A 21,855-nucleotide genomic window follows, 5' to 3' on the forward strand; every position below is an offset into this window, starting at 1 on the left:
TGATTGGTCACAGATGGAAACCACATGGAAAAAAAACAAAACAAAACAAAAAAAAAAGAGCTATGATCTATAGCTGACAAAGTCTTCCACCCAAATAGCGATTTCTCTGGTATACAAGTTTATGCTCATTCATAGTAAATTCAGAAGGGAATTTGTGCCCTGTTATATGAATGGTAACTTTAGATTCAGAGATTCTTGCAGTTAATTTATAGTCTGACTGAGAATATTCCACTTTCATGAGTGTGACTAACCCACTTGCAATTTATGAACAACTGAAGGAGAGCTATTAGCTACTGAACTTGAGATACCTCCTTCTCGCCCTGCCCCCTTATCTCCACCTTTTACTTCTTCAGCTGAGACCCTCTACCTGAAACAAGTGTGTTACTTTGTTATACACAGCTTGCAAACTCAGTCTCATGCTAATCAGCACAATACTTCAGCCTCACCCTAAGAAAAGTTGCTTCAGTATTCAGAGATCTTTCATTCCCAGCACATGCAGGTAGTAGCAAAACTATCCTGTGATCATCAGGACCTCGACCCTTAGGATCCTACAGCACCCCAAAATACTACTATTAGCCATTATGCATTGCCACCTTACACATAAGACTGCATGCACTGTGAACCCAGCTTGAAGCCATGTGTATCCACCAACAGCAAATGTAGGTTTTGCACCTAAACAGACAATATGAGAAAACATGGAACTCATTTTGTGTGATTGTTAACCACAGGGGCATCGGCTCTGGATTTGTCAGTGCTTTATGTGAGAGGGTAGTCTCCAAATAAGCTGCTGGCAAAATGGGCTAATCTGCAGGTGCCTTTAACCTCGTGTGCTCCAGTTCTATGTGATGTTATATACATCTTATTTTTAAGAGGTCAGGGTATAAATTCAGTGCTAGCTGTCTCCTGCTTATGCCAGTTTATTCACAATTAGCTGCATATTTTGCTAAGGCTGTATAAAAGGCAGTCATCAGAATGCATGATTACCTTAATGATTTTGTAGAGTGCTGTAGTCCATTAGGATAACTAGAAGCATATTCATATTCATGCATGCTTTCCTTGGCTAGACAATTTTCTTCAGAGCATAAAAGAGAAAAAGAAATGTTGCACCCATCACACACCTTGATTCAGAGACTGGAAGAAGATCAGAGAAGACACTGTATGCTTTGACCTCAAATATCAGGGGATGGAACAGAGTATTGAAAGCTGTAAATCACTGAAGGATGATTGTGAATTAGGGATCTTAATGTTAAAACAGTGTATGGCCAACTATCAGAACACTGCCAGTGTCACACAGCTCACTAGCACAAGGCTGTAATGATGCCCTGTCAAATCTGGTCCTGGAACCAGAAAGTCAGAACAGCAAGCTAAAGAAGGTATTTACAGCCCCAATGAGTATGGTCAAGGTGGTGCCATTATACCCCAGTTATCCTTCTTAATCTAGGTAAAATTACTAATGGCAGTATTTTAAAAACTATAGTGTTTGGTTAAAATGTGTTTCTCACACTTTTCAGCTTTTATAAACTATTTTTGCTATAGGGAGGAAGTGAAGATAGAGCCTTTCTATTATGTTAATATTTCCTCAGAAAACCCACTCTCTGTGGAGCAACATCTGCTACACTGGCTCAGATTTTGAAGAGCTCAATTCTTCCTTACTCCAACATTACTAAGAGTTAGCATAAGCACACACCTAACATAGAAACTAATAACCTATATTGCAGTAGAGATCACTCCCTAAGGCTCATATACATCTTGAGTCAGCAAGATGTCAAAGCACTTGCTTCCAGAACTGAATTCTCCTGCCATTGGAGTCAGTGTTAATGCTGACCCTTGACTAGGGATTGAGACAAACTAAGAGACTTCTCAAGCAGAAGTTTCCACTGGATTTTATTATCTCAACAACATAAATGGTCCACAGTGATCCAGGCAATATATTCATTTATATTTCTTCCAGCTCTATGACTTTTTTGTACCAGCTGCATTGGCTGTTATGCTTAAAGACTTTGACATCACTGGACATACATCCTTAGACTTCCTTCCAACACTCAAACTGGATTTAATGATATTCATTCCTTCAGAGATGAAATCAACCATCAAGGACTTATTTTAATTAATTTAATACAATCTTTAAAGTTTGATTAAATACCATATATTTCTGTAGTTTTTTTAGGTTTTGTCTTTTAATGTCACTTAAATTTTATAGTTGCTACCCATGATCATTATAAATGGAATCTAAGCAGTCTATAAATTTATCTGGAATCTAAGCTATCCTACAGGAAGAATAAAATTGCCAAGAAAGAATTTAGCATAGAGCTTTTCATGCAGCTATCCATCATAGCACTCAGTTACTGGAACAGATGGGATGCAACAACAGCAAAATAACACTTTTTTTTTATGAAAATCAATGAATGTATTCAAATTAGGACATAAAACATAGTAACTACATAATAAGAACTGGACTTACAGGATAGGCCGCTCTTTTGAGGCCTGTGACTAAAATGTGAAATGATTATTTTTTTGAATGTCTGATGACTGTACTGGAAGACTAGAAGAATTAAGAAAGCATCAGGCAGGGGGTGGGAGAATTGTCATCTAAACATTTATTGCAAGTGGCTAATGCTGACCATTGCCCTTGTGCACACTGGAATATTTCTAGAAGTCTAATTTTTAATATTATATGGTGTTTTTTAAAGTCTGAATGTCAGAGCAACTTTGAATTACCCTTCACTTTAGTACTATGAAGAATATACATTACTACACTGCTACTGTGTTTAAAGAGCAACAGCATCTCTAAAAGAATGGAGAACAACGGAATGCACTGCTCACCATTGCTCAAGTAGTATGAGGCTTATGGGAGCAATAGACCGCTGAAAGTTCATTATGTTGTCCATGGTGAAATGCTAACATCAGACAGCCATATGTTGCAATAAAAAGTCTCAGAGCCAACAAGTGCTGAACAAAACAGTGGGGACACAGAGATATATCACAGCATGTGTCAACAGATCAGAGCCATCTCGCACCTGCAATCTTGAAAACCAGGACAGGACAGAATAATTACATCACTGGGTAAATCACACTATGCCAGACGGCTATAAAGGAACTTCTTTCTGAATCCTCTCCTCCCTTCTACTCCCTTGGGCAAGTTTAACATTATTTTTTCCATAAAACTCCAACTGTTCTATGTAATATACAGCAACAAAACAAATTTCTCCTCTTACTACAATATATGCACATGAGACATTAGAAAAAATTGAAAACTCCTTTGTTAAAAAAAGTATCTGCATTTACCAGAGTAGAATCAGCCACAGGTATAACAACCACAAGAAGAAAGCTGCACTTACAGCAAGCCCAGCTGCTCTCTATTAGCTGTATTACTCCTATATATCCCTAGTTTAATCACAGGGTTTCACAAAGTTTCTAGTAAAAAATCATTAACACTTGACGCCCACTAGAAGGTTTATTTTTTTGAAATATTTCGGATACCATGCAAGGTCTCATTCATAGTCTCCCCTTTAAATTACAATGCAATATCAGACCATTCACTAAGAATTAAGCCTAGCATTTAGTCACAGGAAAAGAAAACACAATCCTGCTTTCTTTAAGCTTAACTACTTTTGAGAAAACTTTCAAGAAAATAAACATGCATTCTAAATGCTTACAGAACAAGGACAAAGGGACAAAAGGCTCTGTGAACTGTAGTTTTCTTGAAGTTGACATTTGAGAATGGTTTTGCTGCTTTTTGCCCTGCCACAAACCGAAACTGCACTTCACTCATAAGCAAGACAGCTATATATTTATTGATACAATATAATGATTTAACAAAGCTTAATCATAGATAAGATGGCCATGTAAGTGTATTCAAGATGGTAAGATAGACTTGGCTGCTTATTGCACAGAGTAGAGTTAAACACACAAATTCAGGTGACCCTCCCAGCAGAGGTAAGGAACCTAGGTGCAGCTGAATTCACTTCTAGTCCCAGATTTGTTCAACTGTTTATGACTGAGGGATTATACTTGTACAATCTGTCAAACATTGAATCTTAAGGCTTAAAGTATTAGTTACTTACTAAAGATCTGTATCAGAAAAGCACCAATTGACATCAAAGTGTAATAGATCTCTCCACAGACATAACTTAAGTGGCATTCCTACTCAAGGGGAGATCCTATCATATATCCAGCTAACATGCATGAAAACTCTAGGGGCTCCTGGGGTGCTTACTGTTCCCTGGGTAAAATGGTTGACTTACAGCTTTTGATGTATACTCAGTAAGACCTCAGCTGTTCAACCAGACACCGTCTATAAGTTCTTTGAGCACACAGTTTGAGACAGATTAGTTGTTATCCATCTTGGGACCTGAGTAAGGCCTTGATTGTCTGCCTGAGCAAGTCCTTGGGCAGAACAGCAAGGCAGAAGGAAGTAGTTGGGTGGGTGACACAGACAAGCACATACAGTTTTTGCTTGGGTAATGTACTGCTTGCTAATAAGTAACTAAAATCTTTGCCAAAACAAGGAAAATAGAATAACTGATGAGACTGCTCATTAAAATAAATTTCTAACATTTCATGTCAAGCTTTAGCAAGTCTTAATGATTAACTAACAAAAAAAAAAAAAAAAAAGAAAAAGGTGCAGCTACTGAAGTTTTGAAAAGTTCTTGTCCTAAGTGAGTGTAGAAGTCATTGATTTCTGACTTTGGATAAAACCAACATATTTTCACTTAAGTAATTGGCATTGCCATCAAGGTATGAACAACTGGCTATGGGATTAGACATAATTAAATTCTAAGAACCAACACTGGTAACAACAGGTCTTTGGGAAGACTTGAGTCCAACTTCATGCTATAAACACTTGGAAGTGAAAATTATTTTTCATCTGTGCTAAGATCTCTTCCATCTAAGTCAGAACATAACAGAATAAGGGCTTTACAAGTACAGGAGATAATCACTGCTCTAAAATCAGAGAAAAAAGAAATGTTAACATAGATGTTATAGAAGGAGAACTGGGAAAGAAGCATACAGAATAATAAACTGTGATCTAATGTCAGTAGCATAATACATGTGAATTTATATTTGTATACATAGCAGAAAAGTTCATTACAACCTCTAATCTGCTGAATAATGCATTTTCATGTGATCTATTGAGATACTGATTTAAGTTCCAGATCACAGCAGATTTCAGTGGGCGACTATCAAGTAATATCATTCTCTGTGAAGATGAATCTATGATATTTCCTTGAAATAAGTAGGATAAAATGATTTTTTATTAACATTTACACTCTAAGTATAATTTATTAAAATTATAATTTTTATGTATTCACATTTTTTCTTTCCAGGTTATTAACCTCATCAGCTTGAATTTCCTATGTTGTAAACTTAGATTTTACTTGAAAAATGACACAGACAAGATGCAATAACTATACAATATTTTTCCATTTTGAAAACAAAATTCAAATGATTTTAATTTAGACAGGTAAGAAAATCCATCTTTTAGCTCAAATGAAGTGGAATTATTACCACTATTATGCTTAGCACTCAGATTAATCCTCTGCCAATTTAACGTTTAAAATTTTACTGTTCAGGAAATTTCCACAGACATCAATACAGAGAATAACACTGAACGATGAACATTAAATTAACAACTTCTGATGACTGCAAACAAAAAACATGAAAAAATAGGCATGTAATTTGTGAATTAATCAAAGGTAATTTATGCTGAAAGTCATTCTACATAATAGCATTCCAGCTTCTAGTAGAATCATAGCACTGACACCTGAGGAACACTGCTAAGTACAGGCCTCCAACTGGACTCTGTGAAACCAATCACAACCCTCTGATCTCTGCCAGTCAGCCAGTTCTCAACCCACGTCACTGTCCACTCATTTATTCCACACTTCTCCAACTTTGTTATAAGGTTGCTGTGGAAGACAGTGTCAAATGCCTTGCTGAAATCTCCTCACATCCACCCAGCCAGTGATGAAATCATAGAAGGCTACCAGGTTGGTCGAGCACAACCTCCCCCTGCTGAACGCATGCTGACTACTCCTGATAACTCTCTTCTCTTCCAAATGCCTGGAGACAGCATCCAGAACATGCTGTTCCATCACCTTTCCAGGGACAGAGGTGAGGCTGACTGGGCTGTAGTTTCCTGGATTCTGCTTCATGTTCTTTTTGAAGATCTGAGCAACAATGGCTATCCTCCAGTCTTCAGGCACCTCTCTCATTCTCCAAGACCTCTCAAAGATGATAGAGAACCTGCTAGATACGTAGGAAAATTGCTGATATTTGCCAACAAAAGCCAAGGGAAAGGCTCTGCACTGCTGTTTTATAGTACTACCAAACCAATCTAGAAGGCAGCTGCCATGTGAAGTGGTGCTGCTGCTCCCTCACTCTCCCAGATTCCCACCAGGAACACATCCTCCTTTTAACTTGCTCACATAAGTACCAAGCTGACCGCATGGCAAAACAGTCCTGAAAGCTAAACTGTAGAGACCTAACCCTTCAAAACATATATATATATGTTTTTCCATTTAGCTTCATGGCACCCACTCACCATAGGATTGGATGAGAATTATTGCTGATGTAAGAGGAAGAGCAGAAACACACAGTGAGAAAGTTACAGTGGTTGCACTCTGTTAATGGCCTTTGTAGGTACTGGGACGATTGTTCCAAGTGACCAACCACAGATTTTCAAACTGGGGTAAAACTGAAGCTGATACCCATTGATCTTTGTGCAGAGGTTCAAGATCTAGAACAAAATATTATTAGTTTATCAACAAAATGAATTGCAGGTAAACTACTCTCTTTATGGAATAACTAAACCAGTAATAAATATTTCTATTGTTTTCAGGAAATAACTAATTCATTGTTAGAAACCACTTTTTATACAGCAAATTATTTTTATTAGAAAAAGATGGAGGAGCTTATAAAAAAAATTGTGGAACTACATTGAAGAATATTGTAGCCCTTAACCTTTTCTTGACATTTTGTTTGCTCTTAATCACCCATAAGTTCACTTAATACAAGAACTATGTTTTCTTAAATATCACCATGTATTATCCTGGGGGTGAAAAAAAATGTACCCACTTAAACAAACTGAAATAGGCACTCTGGCATTTGTAGAGAATGTCAGATATTAGGAGAAATCAAACACTAACTTTCCTCTCTACCTGACAGCCTTGTAATGTACTGTTGTCCCTGAAAAGATGTTTCTAGGAAGAATAAAATTCAAAAAAGACAGAATGAATTATATTAAAATATGAAATAATTAGATATTTTTTTAGGCTTAACAGTGTTGCCTCTGACATCAGCATGGTATGTAAAAGATATAAGGCATGCACAGCTCTGATGGTCCAGGGTGCTGGACAATGCAGAAATCAGCCTTTGCTCACACTTGTGCACAGCAGGTGCCTCATAGCAATTCCTGTTCACCCCCATGTTTGTTGTACTCAAGCATTAGTTCAATCACTACACTCACTGTCTACATTTAAACTGAAGCAGTTGGGAAGGTTTTCATTCATCCACTGAGACAGAATTGTAAATGAGCAAAAGAAGAGAAACAATGAGCTGGCTTGCACCAATTACCACACACAGGTTGCCTGTCAGATACCGAATGATTTGTCATCATTAAATTATGCAGAGGGATCTCATGAAAGAAAACTCAGCTTGACAAAGAATCTGTACACAATAGTTGAAAAGAATACCACCTAATTCCCACATACAGCAGAGAATTTAACATTTGTCTCTTATGTGCACATTCCTATGTCAGTGATCTCTTTACCAGACAGACCTTGGCCATTTATATTTTTACAGAATAAAAGATGATGTGGCAAGCACTCCTGCATACCATTAACAATTTTGTATAATATTAAAGCAATAGAAGATAATGGAGCAAATTCAGGGAAAACTTCTTTATTCTTTTCCTCTTTAATCATGACAGCATATATACAGGAAATATGTCACCTGCCAGTCAAAATTGCTCTGCAATTGACTAGTTAAAGAGATGCTTTTATTCTTCTTTCAGTGATTTGAGAGTTTTATATTGAACTTCAAAATAAGGCTGCAAAGGAAAGGTTTTAAAGCCAACTTGGATGCATTAGCACAAGTTAGTGGAATTTCTTAACTGCTACTGACACAAATGGCTAAAGGCAAGGAAGGCAACTTTTTACTATTCATCCAATATTGTAATTTGAATATTCAATATTGAACCTTGACTACCTCTTGCAAGGAACAACTGTTCTTCCTTTCAGCCCCCAGTAGCTTTGCCTCAGAGCTCTACCAGACACTCCAACTCTCGCTACCAACTCCTCAGGGAATGCTGACTTAATAGAGACGAAAAGTTGAAAAGAACACTTGAGAAATGTACTCTTTCTCTCACAGACCCCTACAGCTATTATTCCATATGGCTGCCTGTTGCAGTTTGAAATATATTTTCTTCAGCTACAGTCAGATGTGTATATTATAAAATATTTACTGACACTGTTCTTAATTTGTTGCCTAATTTTGCATTGGAATTTGCTGTCTAGTTCTGTAAATAGCTACTCTGAGTAGCTATTTAATGTATATATACATTCATGAATATAAAAAAGGAATCTTTAGCTATCTAAATAAAACTAATATTCAATGTCAATAATTGCCTACAAGACTTCAAATAGTTCCAGAAAGTGATATAATGCTATAAGGATACATAATTTTATCTTCAAAACATCTAAAATGCCATCTGTTCCATACAGAAGTGGTTTCATTGCAGTTTTCTCTATTTTTCCCAACCTCTATAATTGTTGGAATGGATGAGCAGGAGCTGGAATGGGCTTTTTGATTAATTTTGTAGCAGTATGTCTTAGGGCATCCCCTGATATATTCAGTTTCTTCCTTTTATTATTTTAGCGCTCCTCTTGCAAATCATTCAGACACTTTCCACCATTAGAAGAGTAACCTTTATCTTTTATAGAGTAATGCTGCACAAAATCAAAGTACAAGCAGCAGTCAAACACTGCACTGACATTTACGAAGAAAATAATGCCATTGGGGATCAAAGGACCTAGCAGCAGGAATAATGCTGCTGAAGTATTTCTGAGAGGTTACCTTCTAGATTTTTTTAACTAAATGGCTAATCCTATCCCAGGGCATGATTGTCTTGATCATGGTTAAAAAAATCTGAACTAATTATCACCCTTGATATCACTCCACAACACACTGGTGTTTGATGCACCATCACATCAGATATACCAGTCACTTGTCAGAAGACCCTGTTTTCTTTGTTTATAATTAGTTCATTTCGCAGAAATGAGATTGAGAATAGAAAAATGTTCAAGCCAGAAGAAAAATTTAAAAGGAAAAGAGTGATATGCATGTTCCCACTCCTCACGTAGAAAAGCAGTAAAAGAAGGAAACCTTCTAACTCCACCCCCCAGGCAATTTTATTTAATGTTTCTTACATTTAATACAACATATGAAAATATAATTTACACAGCCAATACTTCGACAAATGTTATATTTATGGCAACCTTCCACCTCAGTCTAAGCAGAGAGGCCTTCTTGGGAACTCCTATATAAAGTTCATGGGAAGATTAGCTTTGTACCATTTTACCACCAGCAGTGTGTTTCACTGTTTTATCCCAAAAAGTAAAAAACTTCAGAGAAGCCTGTCCGTAGCAAAAGCTTGTTTGACATCAAGTACACCAAACAGAGCCATCTCTAGTTAGACATTTGTAAAGCTTTTGAGTTTCATAAGTGACAAGAATTGTAAGAAATAAGACAAATCTTATTTTGAGAAAAAGGAGGGAAGATTTTTGTCTTGTTTTGGGCTGCTTTTTTATGATTCTTTGTTTGCTTGGTTACACTGCGTGTTGTGACTTAACTTTACAGGCAGCTAAGCACCACTCAGTTCACACCCACCTCCCCAGTGAGAGAAGCAAAAAAAAAGATAAAAATCATAGGTCCAGTTAAGGACAATTTAACAAGACAGAAAATGAATGAAAATAATAATAATGGTAATAGGATATACAAAACAAGTGATGCACAACACAATTGTTCACCACCCACCAATCAATGTCCAGCCAGTTGCTGAACAGTGGTAGCTCCTCTCAGGCAACTCATTCCAGTTTTATTGTTCAGCATGATGCCATACACAAGAAGTCACAGACTACCTCTAACTCCAGAGACAGAAAGACTTCACTTATCAAGTAAAAAAATCACCCTGAATCACATTAGAATATGGCTAGAATGTTCCTGGAAAGGAACATTACTTAGACAAGCACTAGGTGTGACAGCAAGCTGAGGCATTTATTCACTGCTTCCCACCAAATCAAATGCTTCTGCTGTCACCAAAGTTAAAACCATATGCATGCATGACTTACAAAGGGCATGATTTCCCAAGGGTGATGAGTGCCTAAATCTCTGCATGAAAGAGATTCAACATTTTTTCAAGTTCTCTATTTGAAAAATGTATATCCAAATCTTCTGAGAGGCAAAAGTGTGTTACTGCATAAGATATGACAGCTGCTATTGTGTCTTGTGAAATAAAAAAAAAAATGACATTCAGCCCTCCTCAGCTGCTGATTTCACATCAAAATGGTTAATTTCAGTGACCTTTTTATATTTAGAAAGGTGAAAAAGCTTGCATGCATTGCTCTTACAAACATTTGACAAAACCTGGGTGCTCAATCCATGAAAATTTAGTGACTTTTTCAATGTGATCTCATCGGTAAGAAATGAAACTCAGGATATTTGCTGCAATCTCAATAATGAAATGACAGTAACAGCAGAAAGAATACTTGTTTCTATACCTTATTTAATTCCAAATCCAGATCTGACATTCCACAGCAAGCTCCTGACAAGCGATGAAATTGCAAGGGTGCACCAGCCAAGGAACCATCCATGTTTGGTTCATTATCTCAGGGATGATGGCTGTCATGAGTAGATCACTTTGTTCTCCCATCAAACTTGCTCCATTTCTGGAAGACCTGTGGACTGGGAATACATGCAACTTGAGCTGAGAAAACATTACATGTTACAAAGACGGTAAAGACACTTCTAAAACTTTTCAAAGATATTAGTACTTTGTCAGGAAATAAGCATAATGCAATGCATTATTCTGAGACATTTACTTCAGCAGCACGCAAGAAACTGCTATAGCAACTGTATCTCTGGGTCGACAGGCCCAGGGTCAGGATGGAGAAGTAGGATACTTCTTTCACCATTCAGCAAGACCTGCTTATGCTTCACAGACTTGAAACCATCCATCACCTTGCTTCTAAATGCAAGTCCACAGACAACATTCCATTAAAAGTAACAATAGTACTTAGCCTACAGTTTATAGAACAGCTTCTTTCTTGCAACACTTGTTAGAATTAATAAGTAATTATTAAGAAAATAAATTAAAAAATATTAAAAAAATAAATAAATTAAGAAAAGGCCTGAAATTAGCTTGCCACTTAATGTTAAGCCACTGTGATGTACCCGTCACAGAGTTCAAAACTGGTTCAGATGAAATGACATGAAATAATTCTCATCTTGATCTACCTGTCAACGGTTTACGGGCAGGTTCGGCCCGGTTCCGCGACAATTGGTGCAGGGGACCCGCATACCCATGCCCCAGGAAAGGGGAAGGGGGAAAGGAAAAAGGGAAAAGGGAGATGGGCCTAGGAACAAAACAGAGGCAACGATCTGAGGAGGAAAGCTAATTTACTAAATAAGATATCGGAAAGCAAAATAACACAATATAATACAATATAATTGGAATTGAAGCTAATAAATCAAGTAAAATGAGCAAGAGAGAGTGTCCGATAAACCGAAGGCCTTACGCTAATGCTGAAGGCGGACGGCAGCGAGCACCCACTGCTGAGTCCATCCCCAAGGAAAGAGAGTGTCCCGTGACTGCAGACAGTTTTTATCTTTCCCTCTGAGCGTAAACACGTAAGAACGCAAAGCATCGCAAAGTCCTCTGGGGAATGGAGTTCTTCTCTTCTGAGACAGGTACACCTGGAACTATCGATGATCCACGGAGCTGGAGCATTAACTCTTTAACTCCAAATGCACTACATGATGTCATGATGTGGAATTCCAGTACCAAAAATCATAAAATCATGACACTATCTTTTTAAATACAGGTGTACCTTCAGGGTTAGGATCCTCCTGCAGCCAGCCGATGGAGAAAGGGACATCAAGACTGATTCATGCCATAAAACAAGTGAAATGAAACACTTTTTGAAGGTGTGTTTCTCTCTTTACCAAGTAGCAGTTCCTGGATGACTTTCTGATACTACACAATTAAATATGCAGAAAAGATATTTTGCTTTCTAAATCTAGTACTAGAGGGATACAGTAGCCATTAGATAGTAGGAAATTATACACAGTATTCCAATGAACTGAGGTGGTACTGAAAAAGAATTTTAATATACTTTGAAGTTCCTTCTATGCAGCTCTTTAGTTTGAGAGTACTGATATTTATATTAATGTGTGGGGTTTTTTTTTGTTGCTGTTGTTTTTCTCTGTGGACACCCTGAGGTGTCTACTTTACAATTGCAGTGTAGTGTTAAATCACCTGATAATCTTGTATGATGAAATGAGTGGCTTGGTAGACAAGAAGAGAGCTTTGGAAATTATCTAATTATCTACCTTTACTTTAGTTAGTCTTTTAGCACCATCTCCATTAGGATTCCCATAGAGAAGCTGATAATTATGAACTGAATTTGCAGAAAGTGAGACACATTGAAAACTGTCTGAACAGCCCGATTTAAAGGGTGATGAATGCCAATGGGTGGCATTTTTTCCACTTGGAGTCATTCAGCAACTTGCCTTTGCTCCATCGGCATTCCCATGTCAGATGCCATTTTGTCAGACTGCTCCTCTGCTGCCATTTGTCCCATGTAACAAAGTGTAATGTAATATTGGTGGGGAGGTTCACATACTGCCATACCACCAACGTGCACCTCGGACATTTATGAGCAAACATGATAAAATAGGAGGCATTTCTCTTGGAGCAGCCTTTGTACTTGAACTTCTTAAGGCCAGTTAAACAGCTGCTACAGTAGTGACCTGTAAGTCATTTCTCATTTCTACATGGAGTAAACATAAAAACTCAGCATAGCCTTCTGTAAGGATCTCCCTGTTGCATTTGTTAGTAGAACAATAACTGCATGCAGGTAAATCTCACACAAGTTTTCAGCAGACCAATTTAAGACAAAACAGATCTGAAGATGGCCAGACCAAGAAGCTAAGTGCAAGCTGCTTCCACAGATCCTCTGAGCAGCCATTATAACTTCCTCAGAAGCATAAATTCAAAGTGTTGTTGTTTCTGCTATCTGTTATAGGCAAAATGTCATTTTGCACACCATGTTGCTACTATGAGTGAAAAAGCCTCAAGGGAATTTCTCGCACATAAATCATTAAAAATCCATGAAAGCATTAAATGTGGAATCAGACTAGCACCAGCTGAATCCAGAGATGCTTTAAGTCAGCTTTGCTTATTTCCCTGCTTATTGTCATAAACATGTTCTTTATACATACATTGCCGTGAAAGTAATGCCTCCTATTTATTACCACGGAAACTACAGCAGATACATAGAGCACAATATCAGCAAGTGTTAGAGCAAATTCTCAGTTACAAAACACTCTTTTTCAACACAGTCATCACCATGAGCTGTGAATTTTTACCAGCCATGAACCTGCATGCTGCACTAGTTAAAATCTGCATCAATAGAGATGACCCACTGTCACTGTTGCCACTTCTGAAACTGTGCTTATATCCACTGTTTGGTCTCCATAAACATTCACTAAGTGTCAATGAATGTCAATGGGTGCCATTTTTTCTGTATGGAGGAATTCAGTGCCTCAACTTTGCTTCATCTGCACTCCCATGTCAGATGCCAATCTGTCAGACTGCTCCTCTGTTGCTGTCTGTCACGCAACAACAGAATGTGATGAAATATTGATGGGAACATTCACAATCTATTGTCATACCACCAAAATGTGCCTATGATGTTGTGAACCAGTGTAATAAAATAGGAGGCACTACTTTCAGAGCAGCCTTCTTAGGTTTCTCTATAGAGATTCAATAGGAAAGAAGTCATCTGATAAATTGGTGTCTCAGTATTTTCATCAGTGTGTTATTGTTTGCAATTTTCTTTAGAAAACACATGTAACACCTCACTGTATACATATGATGTCTCATCCTTTGAGCTGCAGATTCATTCAGACACTGCACCCACATCATGAAACAGCTACCAAAATTTACACACTCCTAATCTTGCATAAACTGTGTAGCTATAGAACACTGCAACAACCTACATCCCTTGGCTAAGATTTGACATAATGAAAAACTCAAAACTCAGGGAGCTCTGTAGTATGGTCCTCAAGAGAGCTAATATGTTGCTAATGAACATCACATTATAAGATCCTGATCTCAGGTTGAGAGACACAGAAATAGCAATTACAAGATCATATTAATTACCTTCATTTTAACTGCAGTGTCATCACTGCCAGTAGTAATATACAATATAGCAGATGGAAAACAACTTCCATGTGGTAAGTGCTCTTCTTTTTGCATTCTTTCTAGTAAACCATTTTCTTAACATTGCATTATCTTTGTTGGTACCAAGATTGTATTTCACTCTTGGCAGATACTTAAGCTCACTCATTAGAACGTATTTTTTACTTGAATTTTATCTAGTAATATTGCCATCCACCTAAGATTTTTGGATCTGTCATTTATTATTCATGGAGTGTTAACTACTCTCCACTGACTGAAGTCAACAGGAGAAAGTATCCATTAAATATTAAGAAAGCATACTAAGATAAAATTAAAATTAAAAAAAAAAAAGAGAGAGAGAAAGAAAAAGAAGGAAAAAAAAGTCCATTGAATATGTAGAAAAAAGATCACAGGAGAAGGCAATACTCTTCATTTCCATTTGTTATGAATCCTTTGAATCTGTATTTCAACAGAAACCACTTGTTCTGTGAGTAGAGGTCAAATACGTGCACCACGCGTATTTGCAGTGCAGCTCAGTTGCTATCACTTTCTGTGTTTCTGTGATCTGAAGCCTCTGGTATTGCCTCCAAGGATGTAACCTTTAACTTGAAGTATATATGTCTTCCTTGGCATTCTACTTAATGTGAATATACGATTTCTAGATTCCATTTGATGAATATAACCAGGATATTGACATATGACTCTCCTGCTAATGTAAGGCCAGCTGACAAAGTGCTAGGAATATGTAGACATATTTGAAGTCTTGAATGCCTGGGTAGCTGGATTCTATTACGCATTATCTCGCCAGGACACTTTTCTTATGAGGCAGATATGAACAAGCAGGTGAGAAAAAGAGATATTATTCACCTCTGACTTTATGAGTCTCAGTATATACACTTTTCATGTCATAAAACTCCAGAAGTACTTATACAAACACATACAGTGATATGAAACTCAGCTAATTTCTAGTTTTATAGTGAGACTAAATATAATGGGATGCAAATGACTTACTATATGGGGTGACTGAATCATGAAAACAGCTGTTCAGGACTCTAACCCATTAAAGACTCATCTCTAAGGGAAATTGAGCAGGCTGAAAAGTAAGCTGCCACGAAATCAGAATCTAGGTTCCTGAAAAGTGAGATTTACAAAGAAACAAAGAGCCTTAGCAGAAGCCTCCTGTCCATCTGACAGCACCAGGCAGCAGCGTGCCATCAAAGCTGAGAAGCAAGCAGCCAAGTCAGTTTCTCCCAAGGGCAGAAGCAGAAATCAGTGTGTCCCCATCAAAACACTTCCTCAGATTCAGAACACGTTTTTTCTTATGGAGGTTTTAAAATGATTCTTCCTAAAGTGCCAGGCTATTAAGAAATTTCTCAACTACACCTTCAGGGATTTCATGACAGCAAAATCAAAAAAAGTCATTATTGTAGTTATTCCTTTCTCTCCTATTTTCATCCTTCCTTCCTGGATCTTGAAGTTGAAAGAACACCACTCTATGTAAAATGATTCATAAATATTAATCAGAAGAAATATATGGTGAAGAAGAGCATAGTTAATGATTGCTTACAAAAGGTTCTATTTTATGTGTTTTATGTATTTTTTTGTTTTTAATGTATTTATGTTTTTTATGTATTTTATAAGTTGTTTAATTTTCATAAATATTGTCAAGATGTGTTGAATTTGCAGTTCTTTATTAGAGAACAAGGAAAAAAGACTGGGAAGATGGTCTATTCAATGTCAAAATGTGTTAGAGTTTTTTCTGAGGAACAAAATTTTTCTATATAGTCTCATGAAAATGCAGTGATGCCCAGTACTTAGGACAATCCTCAAAATGTTCTTGATTTTTACTGATGGAAAAAGGGACATATAGCAAATTACATGACAAGTAACTTGACCACTTTGTTCCATTATAATTAAATAGCTAGGTCCCCAGGAATGCTCTCTGAATTACAGAAATACTGCAGCTAAGGTCTTAGAGTCCCATCACAGACCATCACAGTCCTAAAAATCATAATAATAATCACAGTAATATTTTACCCTGGAAATAATTAAGCTCCATCCATACATTACATAAGTAAACTTAAAATATTGATGATCTAGTAGAATAACCAAGGTAAATTGATAAACATCTTTCTTTCCCTCCATTTCCAAACATGGGGATAGAAAGAAATTAAGGCATTGGCCAATAGTATCACACAAACAGTTCAGAGCAAGGCAAAAAAAAGCTTAGTTTAAAATTATATTTTTGGTATTGACTGCAGTGAGCATCACATGATTCCACTGCAAAGAAAAGTCTTCCTTCAAAAAGTGAACCAAAAAAAAATCTTCGACATTCTGGAAAAAGTAAAACAGTACCAAAAAGAAACAATGCAATGCAGCAGAAAATATACAGAGTTGTATTTTCCATTCCCTTTTTTGGAAATCTCAAGTAGTAGATGAAAAGTGCTAAGGATCTGAAAACACTTATACCCTATCTACTACTATTCAAAATCAAATTATGAGCCATCAAGCCAGGTCGCAGGTGAAATTAGTGTAAAAATACTCCCATGCAAATTCTGCAGCCTTATGGAGGCTAAGTACTTTTTATTGCTGCACATGTAAAACAATGGTCATTTACACTGCCACATATAACCACCCTGTTCATACAGAGAAATTAACCTGCTGAAAGTACATACAGTGATGTACAGCTAAAAGGGAAAGAGCATGACACACCAAAGGCCAAGTTAGTAGCCTATTTCTAAAACTCCTCTCAGGAGTGAATAAATTTAAGAAAAAAATTCAATTTATAGATAGCATGTTAATTATTTCTAGACTAGAAAAATTGGAAGCATTTCTGTCATTAGTTTCCACCAGAATTCATAATTTAATTGTCTACTGACAGAAAATAATGAAAGAAGGAAGGAGAGTTTACAATCTGTGGTATGTTTAAAGATTTAAAGATTGGCAGAAAGTGGGAAAAAATGGAGAAGAGAAGGAATGAATTGCATGGATGAGTTTAATGAAAACATAACAAAAAGGACAACTCTCAGCTTGTTATACTGCTGTAAAAAGATAACGCTCAGCCATCCAGGCAGAAAATATAGTTGTGCCACCACAAAACAAGGAAGCTAGACTCGTATTTTGAAAACTCCATTTTTTTTTTATTTCACACAACTCGTTTTAAAAACCAAAATAGAATTCCTATGCCATATACAACTTTCCCAGAGCGATGAAGGAATATTAAGGAAAGGCTCACACTTGCATTGGTGTTATATTGCATATTACGTTGTTTTATTTTTTCAATTTAATAGTTGCAGATCATTTTTAAACATTTTAGGAATTTCAGCATTGCAAAGTCATCATATAAATTCTTCATTATATTTTAAAATCTTATAGTGATCCAGCATGTGGTGAGAGCACAAATGTAGGCAGTTCAGATCAGTTTAGCTCAGCTCAAATCGGTAAGATTCAAGTTCACATGGTCACCTGACCTTAGAGTAAGATGGCAGAAGATAGGATGTCTTTTTAGGGTCACTTCCAAGTACAGAATTAGAACAGAGCAGTTCCGTTGGAAAGGATTTTCAAAGATATCTAGCACAACTACCTAATCTCATGAGGGTTAACCAAAAATTAAATCATGTTACTGAGGACACTTCCTAAACCCCTCTTGAGCACTGACTGGCATGGAGCAACAACCACCTCTTTTAGAATACTGTTAGATTATTTTACTACCCTCAAGATAAAAATAAAAATAAAATAATAATAAAAAAATCCTATTGCCCAATCTGAAACAGCTGCTCTTCATCTACTTGGTTCCCAGTCCACGCCCAAGTCCAGCATTACTCCATTCCAAGTACTGATAGTATGGTATTTGAAAAGATACCAGATTTGACATACTATACTAGGATTGTCTACATTTTACACACAGTCCTTACTGCCCTGAAAAGGAAGTCAAATCTGAGAATTTTATCTGAATTCAGATTTGCTCCCAAAACCATATGCTCCAGATGTAAATTGAAATCCCTCTACTCCCTGCTGGTGTCAAATTGGCTCCCTTGGCTGTCAAAATATGCTGAGGGAGAAAATACTTCTGAGCTTGAAGTGAGTGATATTTATCCATCATATTCCCACATAATATAGTAGGAAACAAGTGCATCATCATTTTCTGATGATGGTCCCACTTCTGCCACTAAATGAGGTACTGCACGTATGACTATGTGAGATCCATCTGATTAATGCAGCAGGTAAAGAAGTAAATAAAAGCATGGAGAGAAATGCCTTCTTGCTTCAGACATTTTTGCACACTTAAGCTAACCAAAACAAACACATTTTCCATTCAGTATTCTGACTGTAAGAACCGCTAGTTTCCTCTCCTTAGAATTGGAAAGAAAAAAAATCCTATAGAAGCATAATTCTATGCATATTTTTCTTTTCAGGAACTGAATTCAGCATGAAACACTAAAAGCATTAAGCTACTTAGATCTTAATCTACAAGAAATGAAGGAAACAACTTCTTGGTTCCAAATTCATTCTGCCAAGAGTCACCAGAGGTCAATTCTTCATCCAGAAGCTGATCAGCAGAACTCTTAACTAAACTGCTTCTATTATGTTTCTTTATTTTTGATATTTTACCAGAAGCAGTGAAAATGAATGAAGGGAATTAATTAGTTAATTAATCGATCAAGTACTTAATTAACAAACAAACAAACAAACAAATGCACATAACCATCTTTGCTTTTTGAAACTTAAAAAGCAAGCAATATTAATAACCAGAGTTGGATTTTCCCTGTGCCAAAAGAATCACTAGAGAAAACACATTGCAAAATTTCACAGTTCCGGAGAAGTCATTTATTTTTACTAAAGCACTACAAGATATTTATAAAATCACTTCAAGCAAGAAAACTCTATCATTTAGGAGTTAGCTTTAGATATACTCTTAACCAGCGACAATTTCAAGCTCTATGAAACTCTATGTACCAGAAATTTGAGTTCCAGTAGTACAAAACCATTATGTTTTAGTGTCTCTGGAGTCATTTTGCATTCAAACACAGCAATACAAGACAGGAAACCAAGCTAGTAGAGACAGCTTTTGCTGGCTTATAGTTCTTATAGCCAAATTGTCCAACATGACTTCAGCAGGGATAGATAGGTATCACAATTAGCAGCTTTAATGGAACATTAGCATATCTACCTACATGTTCTGCTCAAAGTATGCAGAAGCTGACCAACCATTCAATTAAAAGGCAAATTTTCTTTCAGTTTCTGAATGGTAAACACATGCACAAGGACTGTCCTTCACAGTAGCTACACAACAGGGCATAGCGTAGGTACCCTAGCTTGTTACAAATTTTCTGTTAAAATTAAGTTCAACAATATTGTGCATTATCTTTTTCATGCACATCTTACCTAGAAGTAGTCCTTTCCTTCCCTAGATTTATACTTCGTGGTTCATTTAAGAGTTTTCTTACCCTACATAAGAGTAAGCTGTTCTATTTCTTAACTGAAACAAAAAAGTTATCTCAATTCTTACTAAAATTCTCAGAGAATCATAGACAAATGTAGTTTAACATATAGCATCCAAGTACATTAAAGGCATTTGCAAGCATATTTTTGATTATGTGATTCCTTGCTCATCTGCTCTAATAGTGGTAAAATGCACTTCTATACTCAATTCCCTTCACCTTGATAAAATAACAAGATGATTCACAATATATTCTTCAGCTTTGGGTGATGATCCAGTTCAAGGAGACAGGAAAATATCAGTGATGTTTAACCAGATTTGAATGTCTACTTTAAACAGTTGTTTTTAGACTTAGAAAGAGTTTCAGAATCATGTGACCTAGTAGTATTAAGGTGAATTAAGTTTGTATGTAGAACATGTAGTAGTATTGCTAAGGAAAGTTTAATTAGATACAAATAAGCATATAATTATTTCCATTTTTAGAAAACTGATCATTAAACATGCATTGAATGTGAAGCAAGTTGTGTCTGAATAATATCACATGTAATACAATGCTTATTGCATCTTATATATTGTTGTTAAATTGAAAACCTCCTTCCAATAGGAAGGACAAATAACTATTATTCTACAAACTGTTATAACAAAAATTCAAAAAAAACTGGTAAAATATATCCTCTTGAAACCTTTATTAGTAAAGGTTATATCTAAAATGAATGGATATACAGGGTTTTCCTTCTGATGATTACGAAGAAAATAAATAGCCTCAAAATCCAGATGAGAGAACATTATGATCACAGGGGAATATCTTGTCCCAGAGTGACAACACTCTTTTCAAGTCATTCTAAGCAGAGCACAATCAATTATCATTGGCCTGGAGAATAAGTACACAGTCTACAGAGTGATGCTCTCAGTGGGAGGTGTGATAGTAGAGGTTCCACTGAATGCTCCTCTGGAGAGTTTCATGCTGTGTATTAGACAATAATTTCTGAGAGTTTTTTTAATTTTTGTATTTAAAGAAAGACAGAGGCATCTAATCTAAAATAAATACTAGAATGAAGATTGCAACCCTATAGTACTACTGTGGCTACCATGCATTAAGTACATTTGAAACTTGACAGTATGTGTCAGAACACAGAGTAGGTCGAATTTATAACCTTTGCTTATTGCTAAAAAATTAAAATCATATTTACACAAAAGGTAAATTATACTTTTCAAGAACAGAGTAACAGTGATTACCTCATAATGAATTTTGGTCTAAAAATATGGTACAGGTGGCCTATGGAGATAGAATCCTATCAGATTGCCATGGTGAAACTTACTATGCTTCTTCAACTCATCAATGTAGCTCAGTTGTGTATTTTAGAAACAGCTTTTCAAACTTTGGAAAATATTGAAAGACTAGTAGACCATAAGTAGTCCTACACTCAGACTAGAAGAACTCAGCATAGGCAAAGAGAAAAACATGCCTGTGGTAACCAGTTAACATAAACCTTGTACATATGTAGGGCATTGCTTGAGACCATCAGGGTTCAAAATACTATTGGAGTTTTTTCATAAGCCAGGTTCCACGGCCACTTCACATCTCCCATAGTACGGTGTAGAAGAGAGAGAAAATTGCCAAGACCAAAAGATCCAGCTATGACAGCAGGCTGCAGAGGTTTCTCCCAGGACAAAACAAGACATAAGAAGAGATTCTCTTTTAGCAGAAAGTAGAGTGATTTGAACAATCCTAGCAACAAATCCCTCATTTTGGTTTGTTTGTTGAAACAAAATCAAGTGTAGAAAACTGTAAAAAGCGTAAAGATGTTAGTTTAACAGAAATGACTGTCTTCATAATGATAGCATTTAGGTTAAAATTTCCCAGCTACCTCATCTTGTTATTGTGATATTTTAGTTAACCTCAAAGTTATTAGTGATAGAACTCAGAATGTTTTTAATAAATCATCACGTAGTA

This window comes from Cyrtonyx montezumae, unplaced genomic scaffold (genome assembly GCF_038088225.1).
Source record: "Cyrtonyx montezumae isolate F1298 unplaced genomic scaffold, pur_monq_1.0 scaffold_8, whole genome shotgun sequence".
Lineage (NCBI taxonomy): Eukaryota > Metazoa > Chordata > Aves > Galliformes > Odontophoridae > Cyrtonyx > Cyrtonyx montezumae.